Here is a 24,991-nt window from a genome sequence, read left to right as displayed (position 1 = left end):
AAGGTCCAACAAGGAGGAATACTTTTATTCCTCCTCGTTTTTTGCTTTTTCTATGTGTGCACTGTGCATAGAAAGAGCAAAATGCCAGAAATTATTGTTTATGTGCGGGAAGGTGTCCCTTCCTCCACATAAACAATAATTTCAAAATGATGCTTTGGCACTTCTTTGTGTGCTGCTTTCTGCAGCACACAAAGAAGTACCAAAACGCCATTAGTGATTGTTTATGTGCAGGAAGGGACACCTTCCCACACAAACAATCAAACCCCTCAAAGCAGACATCCTTGCATGATGGTGCAAGGATGCCTGCGTTGGCGCTAGGCAGCTCAATTTTGCACCAGCCCAGGGGGAAACTCAGGGGTGCGCCATATTCTGATAAATAGGGTGCATTCCTGCGTTTCTAAAGTGACGCAGCGTGGTGCCGCTAATTTTGGCGCAGCACCACTCTGCACCACTTTTTAGTAAATCTGCCCCTTAATTTACTTACCGGCCTACCTTCCACCCACAAGATCCCTCCCCAATAAGCCTTTCTTTCTTAACAAACCATGTCCAACTTTTAACGTACTACTCCATGCCAACACAATAAAGTCTTAACTCCAAACAACTATTCTATAATGAACTACCTCTAATTCTAAACCTCCTGTCTACCCCTATTGCCTGTTTCTTACCAATGTAAGCACAGCATAACTGTAATCTATAATCTTCTGTACAAACTTCTATGTCGCGCCACGCGTGTGTCTCAAGCAACAAACTACATTCCATACCCTTATGATGCCATACCCTTATGAGCACCTGTGCCACACCTAGGTTTGGGAGGATGGGGAAAAACTGTTGACTTATGGGACTCCGTTCACCTAGTCACCATTCATAAAATGGTGGCTGGGAAGCCCAAAGTAGCCTTGATGTACATTATTTGGGCTATTTCATAGCCGAAACTTTGGCTGCTTCTTGAAGGGGCAATCACTCTGATTGCACCGATTTCCCAAATCCTCCAGGGGTGCCATCCTCGCTACGCTTGTCTACCCCACAAGACCCCATTGAGAAACAGGGTGCGTAAAGACTCTGACCCTCTTAATGGTGTGCAAAAGGTTGCTTTTAATGAAACAGGTGCACATTAATAATAACAAACGTTGGCCAAACCTACCTCCTCGCTAACACTATCATAGTTGGACTCTCGAGCCTAAGCGAGACTGCTGGTTTAGGGATGACAGCACTTTTGTTTGTAGGCAACTAAGCCACTCCTACAACAAGTTGCAACTGTTGGCCCAACCCTCCCGGCTCGCAAGCAGTACCTCACCAAAAACCCGGACACTAAAAGGTGATTTCTGGCAGCCTTACGCATGGACTTCAGATTGCAACATCTCAGGGGAGTCATGGTGGAACGGAAGTTAACCTTTTCTCATGTTAGCAAAAAGTCTCATTAACACAGAGGCAATGAAGGATCTGCAGGAGAGTTTTCAATATGTTTCTTGAAAAGACTGCAATCTACGGTAAAATACATGAGCTGCAATGATTAGTACAATGAACAATAAAAGAAGCATAATTGTGAAGATGAAAGTTGTGAATACAAAGGGGCATATTTATACTCTGTTTGCGCCGGAATTGCGTCGTTTTTTTTTGACGCAATTCCGACGCAAAACTAACTCCATATTTATACTTTGGCGTTAGACGCGTCTAGCGCCAAAGTCCATGGAGTTTGCATCACTTTTTAGCGTGGACACCTACTTTGCGTTAATGATATGCAAGGTAGGCGTTCCCGTCTAAAAAATTGACTCCGAGGCATGTGCGCCGTATTTACACTCCCGGGCAAAATTCATGCCCGGGAGTGGGCGGGTCAAAAAAAATGACGTCCAGCCGCTTTTGCGCCGTTTTTTTGGCGCCTGGACAAGGCAGGCGTTAAGGGACCTGTGGGCTCGGAAGGAGCCCAGAGGTGCCCTCCCATGCCCCCAGGGACACCCCCTGCCACCCTTGCCCACCCCAGGAGGACACCCAAGGATGGAGGGACCCATCACAGGGACATTAAGGTAAGTTCAGGTAAGTATTTTTTTAAAAAAAATTTGTGGCATAGGGGGGCCTGATTTGTGCCCCCCTACATGCCACTATGCCCAATGACCATGCCCAGGGGACAGAAGTCCCCTGGGCATGGCCATTGGGCAAGGGGGCATGACTCCTGTCTTTGCTAAGACAGGAGTCATTTCAATGGGGGTTGGGAGTCGGAAAAAATGGTGCAAATCGGGTTGAGGCGAAAAATTTGCCTCAGCCTGACTTGCCCCATTTTTTGGCGCCCAAGCTCCATATTCCCCTACGCCGGCGCTGCCTGGTGTACGTCATTTTTTTTCACGCACACCAGGCAGCGCCGGCGGCTAACGCCGGCTAACGTCATTGAATAAATACGGCGCCCGCATGGTGCTTCAGAATGGCGTTAGCCGGTGCTAATTTTTTTGACGCAAAACTGCGTTAGCGCAGTTTTGCGTCAAAAAGTATAAATGTGGCCCAAAGTTCCCCACCATTTTGCAATAAGCATGAAATGTACAATCCCTAGCATAGAGAACCTAATCTCTAACCTCATGAGAGCTAGGAATGATAAACCTAATATGCCAGTACCATGTCCATGAGAAGGGCCCCCCTAACTCTCAATACCTTGAAATGAGGTCTCTAGGTCAGACATCGCCGTGGTGACACAAATGCTGATTTCTGCAGCATGGTGATGTGCAGTGTAGATGGCATCTGGAAGGAATCCCTCTAATGACCTTGTCTGTGTGAGATGTATTTATAAAGATCATGTAGGACCCCTGACACAGGTATGTTCCCAAACAATTGATAAGATGTCAGACTTGTGGCGGCAATTATGTAAGCAATCCCCAACTAGTGTACATTATGTTCCTATCACTCGTAAGTGAGAAAGGGACATGATGTGAATACCTGCGTACATCACTTGATTATGACGCTGATAGTGACACCTTCACAGAGTGGCACGGATAATGTAAACCAAAACATCTTTATAAAATATAAACAACAGCAGCCATCTCAAATGAAAAAACGAAATAATAAAATAAATGGACTAAATCAGAGCAAGCTAAGTAGGTTAAAAGTCACTAGGTGACGGGGGCACAGGCCTGCAAGCCAATGGGCTACGCTAATCTCCAGAATCCCAATAAAAATAAATACGATTCGCCACAACACTTAATTTACTAACAACCTACCCACCACACTATCCCACCCACAAGACCCCTTCCCAATCAGCCTTTCTTTATTAACAGGCCATGTCCAACTTTTGACGTACTCCTCCATGCTAACACAATAAAGTCTTAACTCTAAACAACTATTCTCTAATGAACTACCTCTAAGTCTAAACTTCCAGTCTGCCCCCCCACTGCCTTTTTCTTACCAATGTAAACACAACCTAAAGTTCTGTAACCTTCAGTACAAACGTTTATGCCACCGCCACCCAGAAAACATCCGATCCTGTCTTTTCTAACCCCCCATTTATCTCTCACCTCTATCCCTGCTCTGTCTCCTCTCCTTGTTCAAATCTATAACTTCAACGTTGTCACAACTACCTCTTGGACCTCTAGTAAGTACAACTCCATCCCTATTGTAGACAAGTGCAGTCCATCACTTCTAAAGAATTCCACATTGTCATATATCATGTCTGAATGGCAAAGTCTGCCAACACCTATACTTCTGCAAAAACGGCTCATCTCTCTGAGCTTTCTACAAGCCATATCCACTGCTGCTGGCTTCACTGCTGCTCATCACTGTCTGTGCAGCATGAGCTCAGTCCACAAAACAAAACAGCCAGACCATTGAGCCCTCAACTCATTCATATACTTTTGCAATGCCTCATCAACACCACACTCTTCTCTTGGACCAAATAATTCTCACCCACATGCAGAATCAATAAGTCTAGACTTCTACCCCTTGCCATCATACCATTCAAAAAATTGATCAGTTCTCGGCATCTCATATCACCCTTTCCTTTCCAAGTCACCAAGATGCCCTGTCAATGTAAACCCAAATCAGCCCCCATTCCTCTCTGTGTCACCTGCCGAGCCATTCATTTGACGAAGGAGTGTCCAGCCATCCAAATGGCAATCTCCTCCACCTGTGGCCCAGCAACCGTAACTGTAACAGAAACATATGTAAATATCACAGCACACTAGACGGGATGCCTCCATCCTCCACACCAGAACACACATATCTCCTGAAACAATCAGAGGACCATCATCCCAGCCTCATGATGTCCTCCTTTCCCCAACCTCATCTACATGCCTCCGTTGCCATGCCAATCCTGAAAGAATGAGTGCTAAAAGCTGAGGGCCAAATGCTCGCCAGCGTTTTGCACAGCGCTTGCCAGCGTTTTCTGCAGCTCTGCTAACAGCTGGTTAGCTATTGTGCTACATCTGTCCCGTCTCCTGAATACCTTCCTTTTGCTCTCCCTGCATAGCGCAGACCACTTGGCCCTACAAGAGACTAGGCATATATCCGGTTATGGGCAGCCACGTAACACTATGGGGTCATTATGACCTCAGCGGTCTTTTTCCAAGACCGCTGAGGGACCGCCGTGCGGAAGACCGCCAGTGGTGGTGGTTTGCCGCTCGGCCTATTATGACCATTGGCAGCTCTCCGTCCTTTTACAGACGGAGAGCGCCAACAGCCATAATGGCGGGAGGCGGGGAAGTGGAGGTTGCTCCACCTCCACCGCCACGTCAACAGAACACCGCCCAGCGAATCACGTCCTGTGATTCGCCGTGGTGGTGTTCTGTTGACGATGTGGTGTCGGCGGAGCAGCCCCCATGGCTCCCGTCCCCTCCCGGAGGATCGTTGGACCAGGTAAGTCGATCGTCCGTGAGGGGAGGGGGGGTAGGGGGGTGTTGTGTGTTGTGTGTGAGCATGGGGGTGTGCATGTGTGTATGTAGAGGGGGTGTGTGGGTGCGTGTATGCTTGCGGGGGTGTTTGGGAATGAGTGCGTGTATGTCTGTAGGTATGTCTGTATGGATGTGTGCGTGTATGTTTGAATGTGGGTGTGCGTGTCTGACTGTGTGTGGATGGTGGCATGTATGTTGGTGTGTGTGCGTGTATGTGTGTTGGTGGTGCCTGCATGCTTGTCATGTGTGTATGAATGATGTCATGTTGGGGTAGGGGTTGGGAGGGGTGTCCTGCCACCTTTGGGGGTTGGCAGGGGTGGTGGGGGGTAGGGGAGGGAGTTGGGGTGGGGGTGGGCGAGACCCCTATCAGTGTCAGGGAAGGAATTCCCTGGCACTGATAGTGCTCACCGCCATGGATTTCATGGCGGTTTCAAACCGCATGAAATCCATGGCGGTCAGCAGGGTCCAAATACCGCTGGCAGTATAGTGACGGCCGCCGGGCTGGAGACCCAGGTGCCCAGCAGTCGTCTCTGCCCTGGCGGGCGGAACGGAGAAGCGGCGGATGACCATGGCAGTAACCGCCATGGTCATATTATAAAAAAAAAGACTGCCAGCCTGTTGGCGGTCTTACCGCCACTTCTCCGCCTTCCGCCAGGGTCATAATGACCCCCTAAATTTTTTCCTTGTGCGCTATGATCTGTTTTGGATCTATGCAGCCTTATTTACCACCCTGGCTTTGCTCAATGACACATCCTCCCACCCAACTCCTTCCCTCCACTTTTTAGCCAGCACCTCGGATACTCTAAAGGCCCTGAAGAACATTCACAACATTATCACAGAAAACATGCATGTCTCCTCTTCTCCTTTGCATACCTGTGGTAACTGCTGAATCAATTGCCGGAATGAGCCCAGAGATAGGTCTCTGAAGCCTACCCGGGCGACCCAGCTCTCTCGCCCAGCCTTCCAACATTCTCTGCCCTAATTCCCTCGCTGACGGGGCATACCCCCATAGCAGCTTCCCCCTGAAGAAAATACCTGCTAACTTTCCTGCAATAGTTACTCGCAACACCCCCATGTCCATCAAGTGTAGTATGAATTGAACCACATCCTCTGACCGCTTCCAGCTGGATTTGTGCTCTGGATGCTAGAAATTCCACCCAGGCCTGCCCTTGTGATCTCCTGGTTGGCGTCGCAAAGAAACCTTCCACCAATTTTATCACCCTTTGTTGCCTACTGATCACATCTTCACTGGAATGGCGGTCTTGAACCTGTCTACCTCCTTGGCCTGCCCACGGAATCTCTCCCACTGAAAACAAGACATTCGTACGCAATGTAATTTTCAGTCCCTGGTAACTTCCACATCCTGAAAGAAATGTCATGCCACAGGCGACCCATCACGAAAACTCTCAACAACATCAGCTTCTGCTCATCCCTGGCTGGCTGCTTTCTTACAACCTGCACTACTGCCATATTGTCCACCCGGAACAGCACTCTACGGAGAGCCAACTTTGCCCCCACAGTGTAACTACTACCACCAATGTAAACAACTCCAAGAATGCAATGCTTCTGCCCCCTGCCTTCCATTGTGCTGCCCACTTCTCAGGTCACCAACGCCCTTGTCAAAAAAGGCCAAAGCCCAGACTTCCTGCTGCATCAGAAAATATCTGAACATCCCAGTCATGTTTGTCCTGACTAGCCATTAGAATACCATTGAAAGACTGCAAAAAGACAGACCACATCCTTGGTCCTCCTTTACCCCCACTGACAATCTCAGTTCCCTGTAAGCACTAGTCCCAACCGTCTGCAAAAATTCCTACTTGTCCTGACTACCCTACAGGCAAAATTGAGGTGACCCAGCAGCACCCGTACTTCCTTCACTTTCACCTTCGCTTTAGCCAGCATTGCAGCCACCATTGATAGCATTGCTTCCTTCTTGTCTTTTGGGAGACTTGCCTCAATATGTTTAGTGTTCAACTCTATCCCTAAAAAAGACAGGACTATGCTGCCACCCTCCATCTTCTCAGCTGCTAGTGGGACCCCACGTCATCCATGAGCTCCTGGAACCTAGCAGGTGCCTGCTGGCAGTCCACTGAGCTGGAATTCCCCACAAAAAAGAAGTCATCCAAGTAATGTGTCAGCTGCCGGTGACCTGTTTGCCACATGAACAGCCACTGAATAAATTAACTGAAGCACTCAAAGAGCACACAGGATACTGAACACTCCATAGGTAATATCTTGTCCACTTACCAAGTGCCTTCAAATTCTATACCCACCAGTTAGAAGTCATCTGTTTGCATGGGGAGCAGCCTCATCACTATTAGTCATTAGCGCACCTTGCCCTGCCTGAGCCACCAAAGCTATAGCCACATCCACTGAGGAATAAGATATGGGCACAAGATCCTCAGGAATAAAGTCATTTATTGACCCTTCCTCTATCTACGACACATGCTGAATGAGGCGAAAGTGTCCTTTGTCTTTATTTGGTACTATGTCTATGGGTGACACAGTCAGGTTCTCCAGTGGCCAGTCTGCAAAAGGGACTGCCATTCTCCATTCTCCCTTCTCTAATTTCTTTTTTAAGTTGCCGTTGCACCACTTCTTTATATTCAAGGTCACTGAGCAGATTACTGGCCCACCTGCGAACCCGGGGACCTCTATATCCCAAACAAAAACCCCATCTGAAACCATTCTTTAATATCCTTGCCTTTGCCAGCCGATCATAAAACTGTAGCCAATGTTCCTGTCTGCACAATTTAACCAGAGTATGAGTCCTTCCTCGCAGGTCCTTGTGCCCCCCGCCCCTCTACTCAAAAACTGTTGTGGTTGTTGGTGTGCCCCTGACCCTCTCGCGTAGTGCTGCCACTGTCCACCTGGCTCCACTTGAAGACCCCTGTCTGCCCTGAGCAGTGAATGAGTGTGTGCCTGCCTGTACACTTAGAGCACTTGTGTCTGAATTTACAACTTTCACAAGTTCACAGGCCTTTGTTGAAATCCCAGCATGCCCCTTTGGCTCCTTCTGGACTGTTGTATGTTTGTCCCACTCCTCCTCGAGTGGGGCACCCCTGAAAGGGCTTATAGATTATCGGTAGGCCTCTGGCCGTAAAAACTGTCTTCCTGAACTTAGCTGGACCCATTGTGTGCTGCCATAGATCTGTGTCCAGCTACCTCCATTTTGCCTTGGGGTCCCAAGCCAGTCTTGCCTGGAACTCCTCATTATATTGCGCCCAAGGATACCCCCCGAATGTCAGTTGAGCTTTGCCTGTCACGCCCATGTATTTCAACAACGCTACACTGCCTTCTGGAAATTTCTCACAATAAACGCTGCCGTATATTAAAAAAGCTGCTGTCCAGTTCTCAGTAGTCGGGGGACCTCCGTTCATTTTGCCAGATCATACTCTTCATCCTCTGACCCTTCTTTTGATATGACTTCCCTTTGGAGTAACTTAAGCATCTCCATGTATTCCCCTTTCCATATGCTTTCTTTGGTCCCCAGCATTAAGTGCACCCCAAGTGGTTTTGTCATCTCCATGTAGAGGAGACATTTTATTTTGAGCTCTTTGCTCTCTGGACCCTCTTTGCTACAGCTTTTTTCAACAACAGCCTGCGCACGTCAACCCTGAACTCTCCGGAGCTTGTGGTTTGCCTTCGTCCTTCCCCGTTGACTCCTGCATCACATCAGTCCCTCTGTCTGTCCCTACACCAATTTCCACCACGTACTTACCTCCACGTAAACTCTCCCTTGTCCCTCTGAACCGCAAACCGCTTCCACTCCCATGGGTCTTAATGCTGGGCCCTTGCCCGCCACACTGCGCTTACCTGGCTCCAGGGACAGTGTCAATGCAGATGCTTTCTGCCCCTCCAGTGGCCCTTCTTTGTCTGTGACTGACCTGTGCCGTTTCTGCAATGACCTAGACAACACAACATTAGCAGCACCCCCAACAGATTCCCTAACCTTCCCCTGTCTGTTTCTTCCTCTTCACGCACTTCGCCTTCTTAGAGGCTATTATCCCCGTAATCCAAAACTGACACTCCCATTGAGTCCTCCTGCCTGGCCCCAGGCTGATTGCCTGGTACATGCTGCCTAGATGTTGTGGAAATCTCTTCTGTGTGGACCAACACCCAGTGCCCAAGGGTGCCGTTTTACCCCACTATACCAGTCTGTCATCCACAACTATCATCCACCCAGACCTACACGTTGTTGGAGCCAATGAAGTTGTTTTGGACCTACTACCACTGGCTGCAGCAGACTCCCTCACAGGCATCCAGTAGGCTGCTCAGTGCTCAACCTTCTCTCCTTCTCGGAGCCTCAGAGCCACCCCAAGCTCTTCCGAGTCAGGATTCTGTTGACGCTCCCCCGCTTGTAAAAAAGAATCGAGATCTGGTGTGCTGTAGACCCTGGCCCCTAAGAACCCTTCTGACCCAGGACCCTGCCAACTGACTTACTTAAACCTCCCTTGTAACCTAAGTTCAGACTTCTGGTAACTCTCCTCCCCTGGGCCTCATTTGCTCTCTACTACCCTTACATCTACCCCATGTTCTGCCAATTGTAAAGCATCCCTGTCACCAATCCCTTCCTCTTTGCTCTATTCAAGCATGGCTGCCATTAACAAGGTTGCCGGCTTCCGGGGAGAGATCCTCCCCTTTTTCTTGTATCCCTCTTTTCTGTCCTCTTCATCCTGTTCTGGGCAGTTACTTGCCTGCCAAGCTCCTCCATCCTCCCAGCTACCTTGCATCCCTTGAGCGCCCCTCTTCACTCAGTCCCAGCGCCCAAACCATGCGTCCTCTCCCATCCAAGATATGTCCTCACGCTCCTCCTCTTCCAACGCTCTACCTAGTGCTGGCCCACTAGTGGAGCAACTGTGCTCAAACTCCATGTTTGCCCATTCTCTCCCTGATGATGTGTGTTCTATTACTAGCCCATGTGGAGGCGCAAGGCAACCTATATTTCCCCCTTTTTCTTCAAGATGCCCTTTTTGTCCCCATGTGTCTGATTTTTGGGGGCGCAATCACCCTTTGCAATGAGCCATCTAAAAAATGCTCGCCGTCTCACCATTGTCTTCCTGTGATCTCTGTAATCCCAACAGCCTTTTCTTAATACTGGGAGGCTCCACGTACCCTTCTGGAGCCTCCCGCAACCTCAATGCCTTTGTCTGAATGCCCTCCCCCTGTGCGGCTCAGCCATAGGCCGCGAAGGCACTGGGGCATGTCCTGCACTCGCAGGTTCCATGCTCTTATGAAAGGCCACCTGCATAGAAGCCGAGTGACCTCTCCTTATCTCTTGGCGCGCAACTTGCGGGACGGGGAGCAAGCCTAGATGATTGCAGCCATTCGCTCTGATGCCTGGCACACGAGCCTCACTCCTTCTCATGTGTGACCTCAGTTACGAGGTCCAGATAGCCAGCTTCTTGTAACAGGCACATGGTTGTTGTCTTCTCCGCGTCTGACAACATTTTCTGTCTAGGAACTGCCACTCTAACTCACTAACTAACTCCCAGAAAAAACACTAACTGATGGGACCACAGCCACCCAGTCACCACACTTAAAATGGTAGGTGGAAAGCCCATAGTATTCCTGATGTATGGTATTTGGGTAATAACCAAACCTTTGGCTGCTTTTTAAAGGAGCAGTCACACTGACTGCACCGATTTCCCAAAAACCCTGAGGGCAGACCCCATTGTGGATGGGATAACTTATTTGCTTCTTGCACATTCTAATTTTCAGGTCAATTAGGAAAACATTTCTTTTGAAACAAAGCAAGGTCCATGTTTTAAACTCTCATTCTTAATAAATAGTGAAATCCAAATAATGTATGATCCAGGATATTTTCCACCTAATACAAGTAAACGGTTTGTACATGCAAAACGAATTTCAGTGCAACATTCAAACATTAGACACTAATTGGTCACAATTGCGGGACTTAAACCTTAAGTATCAATTGTTTTATAGAAATTGCTCTCTTTATTTGTGAATTTATAAATTATAATTTTGCATGAAGGGTTTTGAGGCATGGTTTTGACTGCCTAGTAGCGTTTATAGAGTAAAAATGAAAAATATTTTTTGGAGAAGGAGGTGCTATTTATCACCTTGATAAAATCTGGCTCCCTAGGGTTAGAAATTTTGCGGGTGAGATAAATGTCACGCATTCTGAGTTTTTAGGGAAAACATTTGGGTTTTGGTACTTACCCTACAAAAATCTGCATGTTACGGTCAACACCATTTTGTTTTCTCAGCTTGAACTCCATCAGGTTTAACCAGCTGAAATCTAAAGAAGGATTAGTAGTACTTAACACATCCAGTAGTTTGAGTCCGGTAAATACCACACTTCACGGAAGAGGGGGTTGTGCACGGGTTGAAACACATGGACTTAATGATATTCATGGCCAGAATGTGCTAAGAGAAAGGGATACCTAGATACCTAGAGAAAGCGATCTCAGGGAATGGAACTGAAAATCGAAAAACAATCTTTTGTAAAGAGCTGTACTTCCTGCTGTTTCTTGAAGAAATGCAAATTTATAGTATAGGGACATTTGGGGGCATATTTATACTCTGCACCGAATTAGGCCCATATGTATACTTTTTTAGCACCACATTTATGTCATTTTGGATGCAAAAGTGGTGCAAACTCACACAATACAATTCTTTACTCTAATTCGGTGCAAAACTAACTCCATATTTATAATTTGGCGCTAGACCGGTCTAGCGCCAAATTTATGGAGTTAAAGTCATTTTTTGGACGTGGAAACCTACCTTGCCTTAAGAGATGCATGGTAGGCGCTCCAGTACAAAAAATGACTCTATGGCCTTAACGCCATATTTATACTCCCATGCAAAAATGGTGCACGGGAGGGAGGAGGGGTCAAAAAATGGTGCAAAGCTTGCTTTGCCCCATTTTTTAACACCTGGGTCAGAGCAGGTGTTAGGGGACCTGTGGGCCTATTTCCATGCTGGACCACCATAGAATAAGCCCACAGATGCCCGCCCCAGGGACACCCCCACCCACACCAGAGGGATAGCAGAGGATGGGGACTCCATCCCAGGTAAGTAGAGGTAAGTATTTTATTTTATTTTTTAAAGTGCCATAGGGAGCCCTGAAATGGGCCCCCATACATGACACAGGGTGCAATGGCCATGCCCATGGGACCCTGGTCCTCTGTGCTGGCCAGTGCGGGGTGGGCATTACTCCTGTCTTTTCTAAGACAGGAGTCATGTGCTATGGATGGTTTTGCATAAGAAAATGACTCTAGGCAGGTTAGAGTTTTTTATTTTTCACTCTAACCTGCCTAATGTTGTTTTTTGGTCCAAAACCCCCTTCTTCCATGCCACCAGCCCCACCCGACTAACGTCATTTAAAAAAAATTTTTTTTACACTGGCCTACCCTTTGCACCGGCTTGCACCATTCCATAAATATGGTTCCCGGCTGGTGCACAGAAATGGTGCAAGCCGGTGCTAAACTTTTTGGTGCATAACTGCGTTAGTGCAGTTTTGCACCAAAAAGTATAAATCAGGGCCTTGGTGTGCCAGTCTGTCGTGAGCTCAAAAGTCAGACTGCATTTTGTTAAATTAACCTGTCCACTCTTGTTCCACATTCAGCATGTCATTAACTTTTGCACAACTTGTGAAAGTGTTATTTTCATCTAAGCCCTATTTTGTTAGTGCATCTGACAACACGAGTCTGACACAAACTCATGAATAGCTACATCTCAAGGTTTAACAGCAGATATGTATGGTAAACATGTAGTCCGATATGACATATTTTCATCCTAGTTTAAACCAGTTGGATCATTTGGATCTCGGATTTTGGAAAATCCCCCCTAGATTTTGCAATGCAGGCTAAAAGTCAATGGTTAATAGCTTATTTATAACCCTAGAATTTGGTTAATTATGTGAAATTACAGCAACATTTTGTGAAGTTACATGTAATTGCTCAAAATGGAAATTAATGATTTCACTCTATAATTTAGTGCAAAATGCACCTTCATCAATTTTCGTGTTTGAAACATTTAAACAAAACCACAACAATCAAGAGCTGTTTCATTCTGTTGTTCTTGTGCGGGATTGCACATTCCCTGTAAAGTTTTACCAAAAATGGCACGTATTTTCATTAAGTGGTATATTGACGTAATTTCTTGAATTTTGCTTCACATGTGTAACGTGAAATTCTTGAAATTGTGCGTATTACACAGGCATAATTTAAATTTCTCCCAGGTCTGGTTTCCACTACTGTGAGAATCAGTACAGATGTTCACTGCTACCTCACTTACATCTAAATGCTTGTGCAAATTAGAGCAGGGTCTACAATCTTTTTCATGATGAGAGTTCTTTCTGCTGAAGGAAATCCTCCTGCACTACTAATTGTAAAGTAGTGCGGGGAGAAATCCTCCCGTGCTACAGATTGTATCATTGTAAAGTAGTGACCACATATGTTAATTGTACAATATGCCCACTATAAATAGGATTATCAATAGTGACCACCCAAGCATTCCAGGCAGGTCACTAGAAGCAATGCCAGGAAAAAGCTAACCAATATTCAGTGTCTCCACATGACTATTGAAGTAACATTCAAATCATCACGTGCCCTCTGGCACAAATAACATGACTAGAGCAATAAGTCTCCTTACCTCAGCTTGAATTATCATTCAACCATCAACTTCAAATGTAGGAATTGCAATTGTTTGTCTTCATCAGCATATTGGTTTTTGAAAGTACACATATTTGTCTTCCACTTCCCATCTTGAGAAAAACCTTTTTGGAAAAAACATAACTTTTTGTTTTTAAAACATAAGTTTTAATTTTTAGGACCAATACAACCCCCAAACATCAGCATGTAATTTTAAAGAACTCACGTGTACTGACATGTACTGACATGTACAAATGACTGACAGACAGAGTCTGTATAAAATGCCTGGGTAATACAGTCGTAGGGCTGTGGATGCTAACCATAACATTGGGGATGTGTGTATTGTGTCAATTATATTCGCCATTATACCAGCCCACTATTGCGGCGAAGCTGGACACCATAGCGACCAGGATGCCCACCATATATCAGTCATGGCAATTTTTATGCAAGGGGCAGCTACCATTATGTCAGGGATGGCTTAAAGTATGCCAGTCATACACTTAATGTATCAGTGATTGCTGCCAGTATACCAAAGCTAGATCAAGAATGCCCAAAATAATTGAAGATGACTATTATTATTCAATTGTCATTATTATGCTATGAACAGACACAGTTCTGCTGAAGGTGAAACCATTTTGATAAGGGCTACAATACACTTCTGACTGTCCTTGAACCAGATGTAGTGTCCAGGGAGTAAGAATGTTTAATAGGGAGAGACACATTGTTGCACAAAACACATATAAATGTATTCAGATCTGGTTCTTACCTCTCTCTACTCTGGATCCACACCATGCTCTTCTCAGCTCTTGGCATGCCCATAACCAGAAGTGGATTTTTATGGGGGCATGGACCTTGGCTAAGACCAAACAGTAAAGTTGTGTGCTATAGGTGTATTATTTCCCAAATATGATGTGATTGGTTGTACTACCTACCAAGTATTGACCTACAGATTATTATGGTATAATAATACCATGGACAGAATTTCCAAAGATAAATGCATATATGTGTACCTTGAAGATATATATATATGTTCGATGGCATATGTAGCTGCAGATACACATGCTTTGCACATCCCGCCATCTAGTGTTGGGCTCGGAGTGTTACAAGTTGTTTTTCTTCGAAGAAGTCTTTCGAGTCACGAGATCGAGGGACTCCTCCCCTTTCGGCTCCATTGCGCATGGGCGTCAACTCCATCTTAGATTGTTTTTTTTCCGCCATCGGGTTCGGACGTGTTCCTTTTCGCTCCGTGTTTCGGTTTGGAAAGGTAGTTAGAATCTCAGAAAAATCAACGGTATCGTTTGCGTTCGGTACCGGGTTAGTTACTACACTTCGACACCGATTTTTGAAGAGCTCCGGTGGCCCTTCGGGGTTTTTTCGATCCCCCGTCGGGGCCTGGTCGGCCCGGCCACGTGTTTCTTCAAGACTGATGGAACGGACCCCATTCCGATTCTGCCCAAAATGTCACAACAAGTATCCGTATACAGATCAGCACCTGGTCTGTAACTTGTGTTTGTCTCCAGAACACAAAGAAGAGACGTGTGAAGCCTGTCAAGTGTTTCGGTCGAGGAAGACATTAAGAGACCGAAGAGCAAGAAGACTGCAAATGGCGTAGGCGCCGACAGGACAAAGGCATTTGGAGGAGGAAGAGGAAAGCTTCTCCATCCAGGAGTCGGACTCGGACGAGCTCGATCCCGAAGAAACGCCTAAAACCGTGAGTAAGACGTCGAAACATAAAACTAACGAGAAAACCACAAAAGCCCAGGGGACGCTACCGCCAACAGGCCATGGCTTAACCCGTAAAATAGGTGACCGACCATCGGCACTGAAAAAGGGCACGCTTGTGTCGAAGTCATCTAACTCTGGTCGAGATACCGGCACACAGCAATCTCGAGCCCGAGACAGCGGCTCCGAGCAAGTTCGGCACCGAGAGAGCGGCACCGAAATGGGTCGGCACCGAGAGATCACGCCGCCGAAAATAAAGAAAGTGTTGTCGGAGCCGAAAAAGGCTACCGAAAAAGTTTCCATTCCGAAACATCCAGCATCGGAACCAAAATCAGGTTCCTACACAGAGGAACAGGGATTGTCCTTCCAAATGCAAGGACATAAGTTCGGGCAAGAACTAGAATCAATGGAGCCAGACTACACTCAAAGGAGGCTCCACATTCAAAAGGACACAGGGAAGATAAGCACTCTTCCCCCAATTAAGATGAAAAGAAGACTTGCCTTTCAAGAAAAGGACAGGCAGCCACAGGCAAAGGTGGCAAGACAGACAACTCCGCCACCATCTCCACCACCGTCAATGCACACATCACCGGTAGACACTCCACCACTGATGCAATCCCCAACGCATACCGCAATAAGTCAAGACGATCCCGACGCATGGGACCTTTATGATGCGCCAGTATCGGATAACAGCCCAGACTGTTACCCAGCGAGACCATCCCCACCTGAGGACAGTACATCCTACACGCAGGTGGTCTCAAGGGCAGCAGCTTTTCATAATGTCACCTTGCATACAGAACCGATTGAGGATGACTTTTTGTTTAATACACTATCCTCCACTCATAGCCAATACCAGAGCTTACCTATGCTACCGGGAATGCTAAAACACTCCAAACAGGTGTTTCAGGAGCCTGTGAAGGGCAGGGCCATAACTCCAAGGGTGGAGAAAAAGTACAAGCCACCGCCTACAGATCCTGTGTATATCATGCAGCAACTAACACCAGACTCTGTGGTAGTAGGGGCAGCTCGCAAGAGAGCAAACTCTCACACCTCGGGAGACGCACCACCTCCAGACCAGGAGAGTCGCAAATTTGACGCTGCAGGAAAAAGGGTTGCAGCACAAGCAGCAAACCAATGGCGCATTGCCAACTCACAAGCACTTCTGGCAAGATACAATAGGGCTCATTGGGACGAAATGCAGCATTTCATAGAACACTTACCCAAAGAGTTCCAAAAGAGGGCACAACAAGTGGTGGAAGAAGGACAAAGTATCTCAAATAATCAGATACGGTCAGCAATGGATGCAGCAGATACAGCTGCAAGGACAGTAAATACTGCAGTAACAATAAGGAGACACGCATGGTTGCGTACGTCAGGATTCAAGCTGGAAATACAACAAGCCGTGCTGAATATGCCTTTTAATGGACAGCAGTTGTTTGGGCCGGAGGTGGACACTGCTATAGAAAAACTTAAAAAAGACACGGATACGGCCAAAGCCATGGGCGCACTCTACTCCCCACAGAGCAGAGGCACATTTCGCAAAACACAGTTTAGAGGAGGGTTTCGAGGACAAGCTACAGAACCCACAACCTCACAAACAAGGCCCACTTATCAAAGTCAATATCAGCGGGGAAGTTTTCGGGGGCAATATAGAGGGGGACAATTCCAAAAGAATAGAGGGAAGTTCCAAAGCCCCTAAGCTCCTCAAAATAAGCAGTGACTTCCAAGTCACAAATCCCCAACACATAACACCTGTGGCGGGGAGACTAAGCAATTTTTACAAACATTGGGAGGAGATAACAACAGACACTTGGGTACTGGCAATTATCCAGCAGGTTTATTGCATAGAATTTCTCAAATTCCCTCCAAACGTTCCACCGAAAACACACAGGGGCATATTTATACTCTGTTTACGCCGGAATTGCGTAGTTTTTTTTTACGCAATTCTGACGCAAAAATAACTCCATATTTATACTTTGGCGTTAGACGCATCTAGCCCCAAAGTCCATGGAGTTTGCGTCATTTTTTAGCGTGGACACCTACTTTGCGTTAATGATATGCAAGGTAGGCGTTCCCGTCTGAAAAAGAGACTCCGAGGCATGTGCGCCGTATTTACACTCCCAGGCAAAATTCACGCCCGGGAGTGGCGGGTAAAAAAAAATTACGTCCAGCTGCTTTTGCGCCGTTTTTTAGCGCCTGGTCAGGGCAGGCGTTAAGGGACCTGTGGGCTCGGAAGGAGCCCAGAGGTGCCCTCCCATGCCCCCAGGGACACCCCCTGCCACCCTTGCCCACCCCAGGAGGACACCCAAGGCTGGAGGGACCCATCCCAGGGACATTAAGGTAAGTTCAGGTAAGTATTTTATTTTTATTTTTTTGTGGCATAGGGGGGCCTGATTTGTGCCCCCCTACATGCCACTATGCCCAATGACCATGCCCAGGGGACAGAAGTCCCCTGGGCATGGCCATTGGGCAAGGGGGCATGACTCCTGTCTTTGCTAAGACAGGAGTCATTTCAATGGGGGTTGGGAGTCGGAAAAAATGGCGCAAATCGGGTTGAGGCGATATTTTTGCCTCAGCCTGACTTGCCCCATTTTTTGGCGCCCAAGCTCCATATTCCCCTACGCCGGCGCTGCCTGGTGTACGTCATTTTTTTTTACGCACACCAGGCAGCGCCGCCGGCTAACGCCGGCTAACGTCATTGAATAAATACGGCGCCCGCATGGCGCTTCAGAATGGCGTTAGATTTTTTGACGCACAACTGCGTTGGCGTAGTTGTGCGTCGAAAAGTATAAATATGGCCCTAGGTTTCTCAATCAACTACACAAAGTCACACCTTCAGCCGTGTCAAACACAGCAATACTTAGGGGCAACAATCGACACAGCAAAAGCGATTGCCACTCCAAGTCCACAAAGAGTACAAGCATTTCACAATGTAATACAGGTCATGTATCCAAACCAAAGAATACAAGTCAAAATAGTAATGAAACTCATAGGCATGATGTCCTCATGCATAGCCATTGTCCCAAACGCAAGATTGCACATGCGACCCTTACAACATTGCCTAGCATCACAATGGTCACAAGCACAGGGTCAACTTCTAGATCTAGTGTTGATAGACCGCCAAACATACACCTCGCTTCAATGGTGGAACAATATAAATTTAAACCAAGGGCGGCCTTTTCAGGACCCAGTGCCTCAATACGTAATAACTACAGATGCCTCCATGATAGGGTGGGGAGCACACCTCAATCAACACAGCATTCAGGGACAATGGGACTCTCGGCAAAAACAGTTTCACATAAATCACTTAAAACTATCGGCAGTGTTTCTAGCGTTTAAAGCATTTCAACCAATAATAAGCCACAAACACATTCTTGTCAAAACAGACAACATGACAACAATGTATTACCTAAACAAACAGGGAGGAACACACTCAACACAGTTGTGTCTCCTGACACAGAAAATATGGCATTGGGCGATACACAACCACATTCTCCTAATAGCACAGTTCATTCCAGGGATACAGAATCAATTAGCAGACAATCTCTCTCTGGATCACCAATAGATCCATGAATGGGAAATTCATCCCCAAGTACTACACACTTACTTCCAAAATTGGAGAACACCACAAATATACCTGTTTGCAACAAAAGAAAATGCAAAATGCCAAAACTTCGCATCCAGGTACCCACAAGATCAGTCTCTGGGCAATGCGTTATGGATGAGTTGGTCAGGGATATTTGCATACGCTTTTCCACCTCTCCCACTCCTTCCATATCTGGTAAACAAGTTGAGTCAAAACAAACTCAAACTCATACTCATAGCACCAACTTGGGCAAGACAACCGTGGTATACAACACTACTAGACCTCTCAGTAGTGCCTCATATCAAACTACCAAACAGACCAGATCTGTTAACTCAACACAATCAACAGATCAGACACCCCAATCCAGCATCGCTGAATCTAGCAATTTGGCTCCTGAAGTCTTAGAGTTCGGACATTTAGACCTTACACAGGAATGTATGGAAGTCATAAAACAAGCTAGAAAACCAACCACTAGACATTGCTATGCAAATAAGTGGAAAAGGTTTGTTTATTTTTGCCATAATAATCAAATTCAACCCTTACACGCATCTGTTAAAGACATCGTAAGCTATTTGCTACATTTGCAAAAGTCAAAACTAGCTTTTTCATCCATTAAGATACATCTTACAGCAATTTCAGCTTACCTGCAAATTACCCACTCAACTTCACTGTTTAGGATACCAGTCATAAAAGCATTTATGGAAGGCCTAAAAAGAATTATTCCACCAAGAACACCACCAGTTCCTTCGTGGAACCTCAACATTGTCTTAACACGACTCATGGGGCTACCATTTGAACCCAGGCACTCCTGTGAAATGCAATATTTAACATGGAAAGTTGCATTTCTAATTGCCATCACATCTCTAAGAAGAGTCAGTGAAATCCAAGCATTTACCATACAAGAACCATTTATTCAAATACACAAGCATAAAGTAGTTCTACGGACAAATCCAAAATTTTTACCAAAAGTCATACCCCCGTTCCACTTGAATCAAACAGTAGAACTACCAGTGTTCTTCCCACAGCCAGATTCTGTAGCCGAGCACTGCATACATTAGACATCAATAGAGCGTTAATGTACTACATTGACAGAACAAAACAAATTCGGAAAACAAAACAATTATTTGTTGCTTTCCAAAAACCTCATACAGGTAATCCAATTTCAAAACAAGGCATTGCTAGATGGATAGTTAAATGCATTCAAACCTGTTATCTCAAAGCAAAAAGAGAACTGCCTATGACACCTAGGGCACACTCAACTAGAATGAAAGGTGCTACCATGGCCTTTCTAGGAAACATTCCAATGACTGAAATATGTAAGGCATCCACATGGTCTACGCCTCATACGTTTACCAAGCACTACTGCGTGGATTTGTTAACAGCACAACAAGCCACAGTAGGACAAGCAGTACTACGAACTTTGTTTCAAACAACTTCAACTCCTACAGGCTGAACCACTGCTTTTGGGGAGATAACTGCTTACTAGTCTATGCAAAGCATGTGTATCTGCAGCTACACATGCCATCGAGCGGAAAATGTCACTTACCCAGTGTACATCTGTTCGTGACATGGGACGCTGCAGATTCACATGCGCCCACCCGCCTCCCCGGGAGCCTGTAGCCGTTTTGAAGTTGATCTTCAACATTTGTACATTTGTAAATATATCACTTTAAACTACATTATGTACATACATGTTTACTCCATTGCATGGTCACTATTACTATAATACACAACTCCTACCTCACCCTCTGCGGGGAAAACAATCTAAGATGGAGTCGACGCCCATGCGCAATGGAGCCGAAAGGGGAGGAGTCCCTCGATCTCGTGACTCAAAAGACTTCTTCGAAGAAAAACAACTTGTAACACTCGGAGCCCAACACTAGATGGCGGGATGTGCAAAGCATGTGAATCTGCAGCGTCCCATGCCACGAACAGATGTACACTGGGTAAGTGACATTTTCCATATAAATATATATATATATATATATATATATATATATATATATATATATATATATATATATATATACACACATTGTGTAGGCACATATATGTTGAGTAAGGTATAGAAAAGCTATACTTATCTGTCGATATTGTGGATTCAGTATTCTGTCTTCAATATTCTGTGCCACCGTTATTTTAGCTTTGATATTCAGAGAGGTAACCGTGTTATTCTATGTGAAAGAATACATGAATTTTTTGAGGTACATATTAAAGCACAATCAACCAACTTGCCACAATCCAACTTTTCATCCTATCAATCAGATGGGAATTAAAGTAGAGGGTTGTAAAGTCAGTGGATTCGCACCTTTGTGTATTTCAAGATTTGTGAAATGGAAAGCTTATGAAGATATTTGTTTTGAAAAATTAAGCTGGCCGCAGCTCAGAGCCTTCCCTTCCCACACTACTTACCTGAGCTGATGTATGTTCAGCCTTCACATTCAATTTTTTTTTGCTGGACAGACATTCTGCATCAGGAAATCATCACACCTGAAAGGCCCTAGGGGATAAACCTTACCTCAAGTAAAGGGCCTGATTCAGATATTGGCGGTGACGGTCCCGTCATCAGTTTTCTGATTAAAAACCCGCCGCCCGCAATTGCAGTCCAACTACCGGATTTAGATGTTGGCTGTCCCATAGACCTTAACCTGCCTGAGTCCCGCCAACTCCGCCAAAGAATCCCATCTGCTGCCAGGGTGCCATAGGAAAGAGCAGCTGACAGCTGGACTTCAGCCACACTTACTGCTGAGCAGATTTGGATGTGCCAAACCGCCAATGAAAAAGGTGAAGTCCGACCTCCACTTCTTACTTGGAAGATTGAGAGGGGAAATGGGTGAAAACTCACCTTTTCTCCCGATCCAACTTCCATTTCCAGCTGGACATAACTAGACAGGACCCTCTGTCACTGCTGTCATGGACCCCAGAGAAAACGTGACCCTCTCATCGCTGGACATGAAGGTAGGCATTGCCTGGGGGGGGGTCACTGCACATGGGTACGGGACCACAGCAGACTTGTACATGTCACAGTAATTTTTTGAAATTACTGTGACATGCATATGTCGGGGTCACGGGTGGGCCAGACATGGGTGGAGAAATGGGTGAGGACACACTGGTCCATAACACATATCGAACATACACAGCTGTTGTTATGGTGTCAGTATTCATTGCCAAGTGAATGCTGGCACCACAGTGACGGTCCATTCACGATCTCTATGGCCCTGGAACCAGTATATGCAGACATCTTGTGTGAAGGGTGCTTTCCGGATGCTTGGAAAGAATCTATTGTGATCCCGTTAATTAAGAAGCCAGGCAAGGAATCTAATGACTTAAAAAAATTGCGACCTATCTCCCTCTTACCCACCATGGCCAAGATCCTGGAGAGACACCTGAACACGGAACTGGCTGTCTTTCCACAAGCCTATGGTGGATTCGATTCATCTCAACACGGGTTCCGACAAGCTCATAGCACGGAATCTGCGCTGATATCTTCAGCGTATATTATTCGTGGAAGATTAGACCAGGGGGAAGGCACCATCCTTGTCCTACTTGATCTGTCCGCGGCTTTCGATACTATATCCCCGCAACGTCTTATTCAGCGATGCATCATGCAGGAGTTAGAGAGAGAGCACTTGATATCCTTAAGCCTTTCCTTACCAACAGATCTCTCACTGTGTCTTGTGGGGATTATAGGGCAACCCCCTTTCAATTACCATGTGGTGTTCCACAGGGGTCCTAGCTTAGCCCCACTCTATTTAATCTTTAGGTAGCACCATTGGTTAGTCTAGTGCCCAAAGTAGCCTTGATGTACATTATTTGGGCTATTTCATAGCCGAAACTTTGGCTGCTTCTTGAAGGGGCAATCACTCTGATTGCACCGATTTCCCAAATCCTCCAGGGGTGCCATCCTCGCTACGCTTGTCTACCCCACAAGACCCCATTGAGAAACAGGGTGCGTAAAGACTCTGACCCTCTTAATGGTGTGCAAAAGGTTGCTTTTAATGAAACAGGTGCACATTAATAATAACAAACGTTGGCCAAACCTACCTCCTCGCTAACACTATCATAGTTGGACTCTCGAGCCTAAGCGAGACTGCTGGTTTAGGGATGACAGCACTTTTGTTTGTAGGCAACTAAGCCACTCCTACAACAAGTTGCAACTGTTGGCCCAACCCTCCCGGCTCGCAAGCAGTACCTCACCAAAAACCTGGACACTAAAAGGTGATTTCTGGCAGCCTTACGCATGGACTTCAGATTGCAACATCTCAGGGGAGTCATGGTGGAACGGAAGTTAACCTTTTCTCATGTTAGCAACAAGTCTCATTAACACAGAGGCAATGAAGGATCTGCAGGAGAGTTTTCAATATGTTTCTTGAAAAGACTGCAATCTACGGTAAAATACATGAGCTGCAATGATTAGTACAATGAACAATAAAAGAAGCATAATTGTGAAGATGAAAGTTGTGAATACAAAGGGGCATATTTATACTCTGTTTGCGCCGGAATTGCGTCGTTTTTTTTGACGCAATTCCGACGCAAAACTAACTCCATATTTATACTTTGGCGTTAGACGCGTCTAGCGCCAAAGTCCATGGAGTTTGCGTCACTTTTTAGCGTGGACACCTACTTTGCGTTAATGATATGCAAGGTAGGCGTTCCCGTCTAAAAAATTGACTCCGAGGCATGTGCGCCGTATTTACACTCCCGGGCAAAATTCATGCCCGGGAGTGGGCGGGTCAAAAAAAATGACGTCCAGCCGCTTTTGCGCCGTTTTTTTGGTGCCTGGACAAGGCAGGCGTTAAGGGACCTGTGGGCTCGGAAGGAGCCCAGAGGTGCCCTCCCATGCCCCCAGGGACACCCCCTGCCACCCTTGCCCACCCCAGGAGGACACCCAAGGATGGAGGGACCCATCACAGGGACATTAAGGTAAGTTCAGGTAAGTATTTTTTTTAAAAAAAATTGTGGCATAGGGGGGCCTGATTTGTGCCCCCCTACATGCCACTATGCCCAATGACCATGCCCAGGGGACAGAAGTCCCCTGGGCATGGCCATTGGGCAAGGGGGCATGACTCCTGTCTTTGCTAAGACAGGAGTCATTTCAATGGGGGTTGGGAGTCGGAAAAAATGGTGCAAATCGGGTTGAGGCGAAAAATTTGCCTCAGCCTGACTTGCCCCATTTTTTGGCGCCCAAGCTCCATATTCCCCTACGCCGGCGCTGCCTGGTGTACGTCATTTTTTTTCACGCACACCAGGCAGCGCCGGCGGCTAACGCCGGCTAACGTCATTGAATAAATACGGCGCCCGCATGGTGCTTCAGAATGGCATTAGCCGGCGCTAATTTTTTTGACGCAAAACTGCGTTAGCGCAGTTTTGCGTCAAAAAGTATAAATGTGGCCCAAAGTTCCCCACCATTTTGCAATAAGCATGAAATGTACAATCCCTAGCATAGAGAACCTAATCGCTAACCTCATGAGAGCTAGGAATGATAAACCTAATATGCCAGTACCATGTCCATGAGAAGGGCCCCCCTAACTCTCAATACCTTGAAATGAGGTCTCTAGGTCAGACATTGCCGTGGTGACACAAATGCTGATTTCTGCAGCATGGTGATGTGCAGTGTAGATGGCATCTGGAAGGAATCCCTCTAATGACCTTGTCTGTGTGAGATGTATTTATAAAGATCATGTAGGACCCCTGACACAGGTATGTTCCCAAACAATTGATAAGATGTCAGACTTGTGGCGGCAATTATGTAAGCAATCCCCAACTAGTGTACATTATGTTCCTATCACTCGTAAGTGAGAAAGGGACATGATGTGAATACCTGCGTACATCACTTGATTATGACGCTGATAGTGACACCTTCACAGAGTGGCACGGATAATGTAAACCAAAACATCTTTATAAAATATAAACAACAGCAGCCATCTCAAATGAAAAAACGAAATAATAAAATAAATGGACTAAATCAGAGCAAGCTAAGTAGGTTAAAAGTCACTAGGTGACGGGGGCACAGGCCTGCAAGCCAATGGGCTACGCTAATCTCCAGAATCCCAATAAAAATAAATACGATTCACCACAACACTTAATTTACTAACAACCTACCCACCACACTATCCCACCCACAAGACCCCTTCCCAATCAGCCTTTCTTTATTAACAGGCCATGTCCAACTTTTGACGTACTCCTCCATGCTAACACAA

At 46.2% G+C, this 24,991-nt stretch overlaps 1 protein-coding gene across 6 annotated transcripts in view; it reads left to right on the top strand.

Annotated features, from left to right (window-relative positions):
- LOC138282379 (Y+L amino acid transporter 2-like) overlaps nucleotides 1-24,991 on the top strand; it is a 588,082-nt gene that overhangs the window by 297,655 nt on the left and 265,436 nt on the right. The gene's annotated exons all lie outside the window — the stretch shown is intronic.

This window comes from Pleurodeles waltl, chromosome 2_2 (genome assembly GCF_031143425.1).
Source record: "Pleurodeles waltl isolate 20211129_DDA chromosome 2_2, aPleWal1.hap1.20221129, whole genome shotgun sequence".
In the NCBI taxonomy this organism is placed as follows: Eukaryota; Metazoa; Chordata; class Amphibia; order Caudata; family Salamandridae; genus Pleurodeles; species Pleurodeles waltl.
This window is presented reverse-complemented; position numbering and strand designations above follow the sequence as displayed.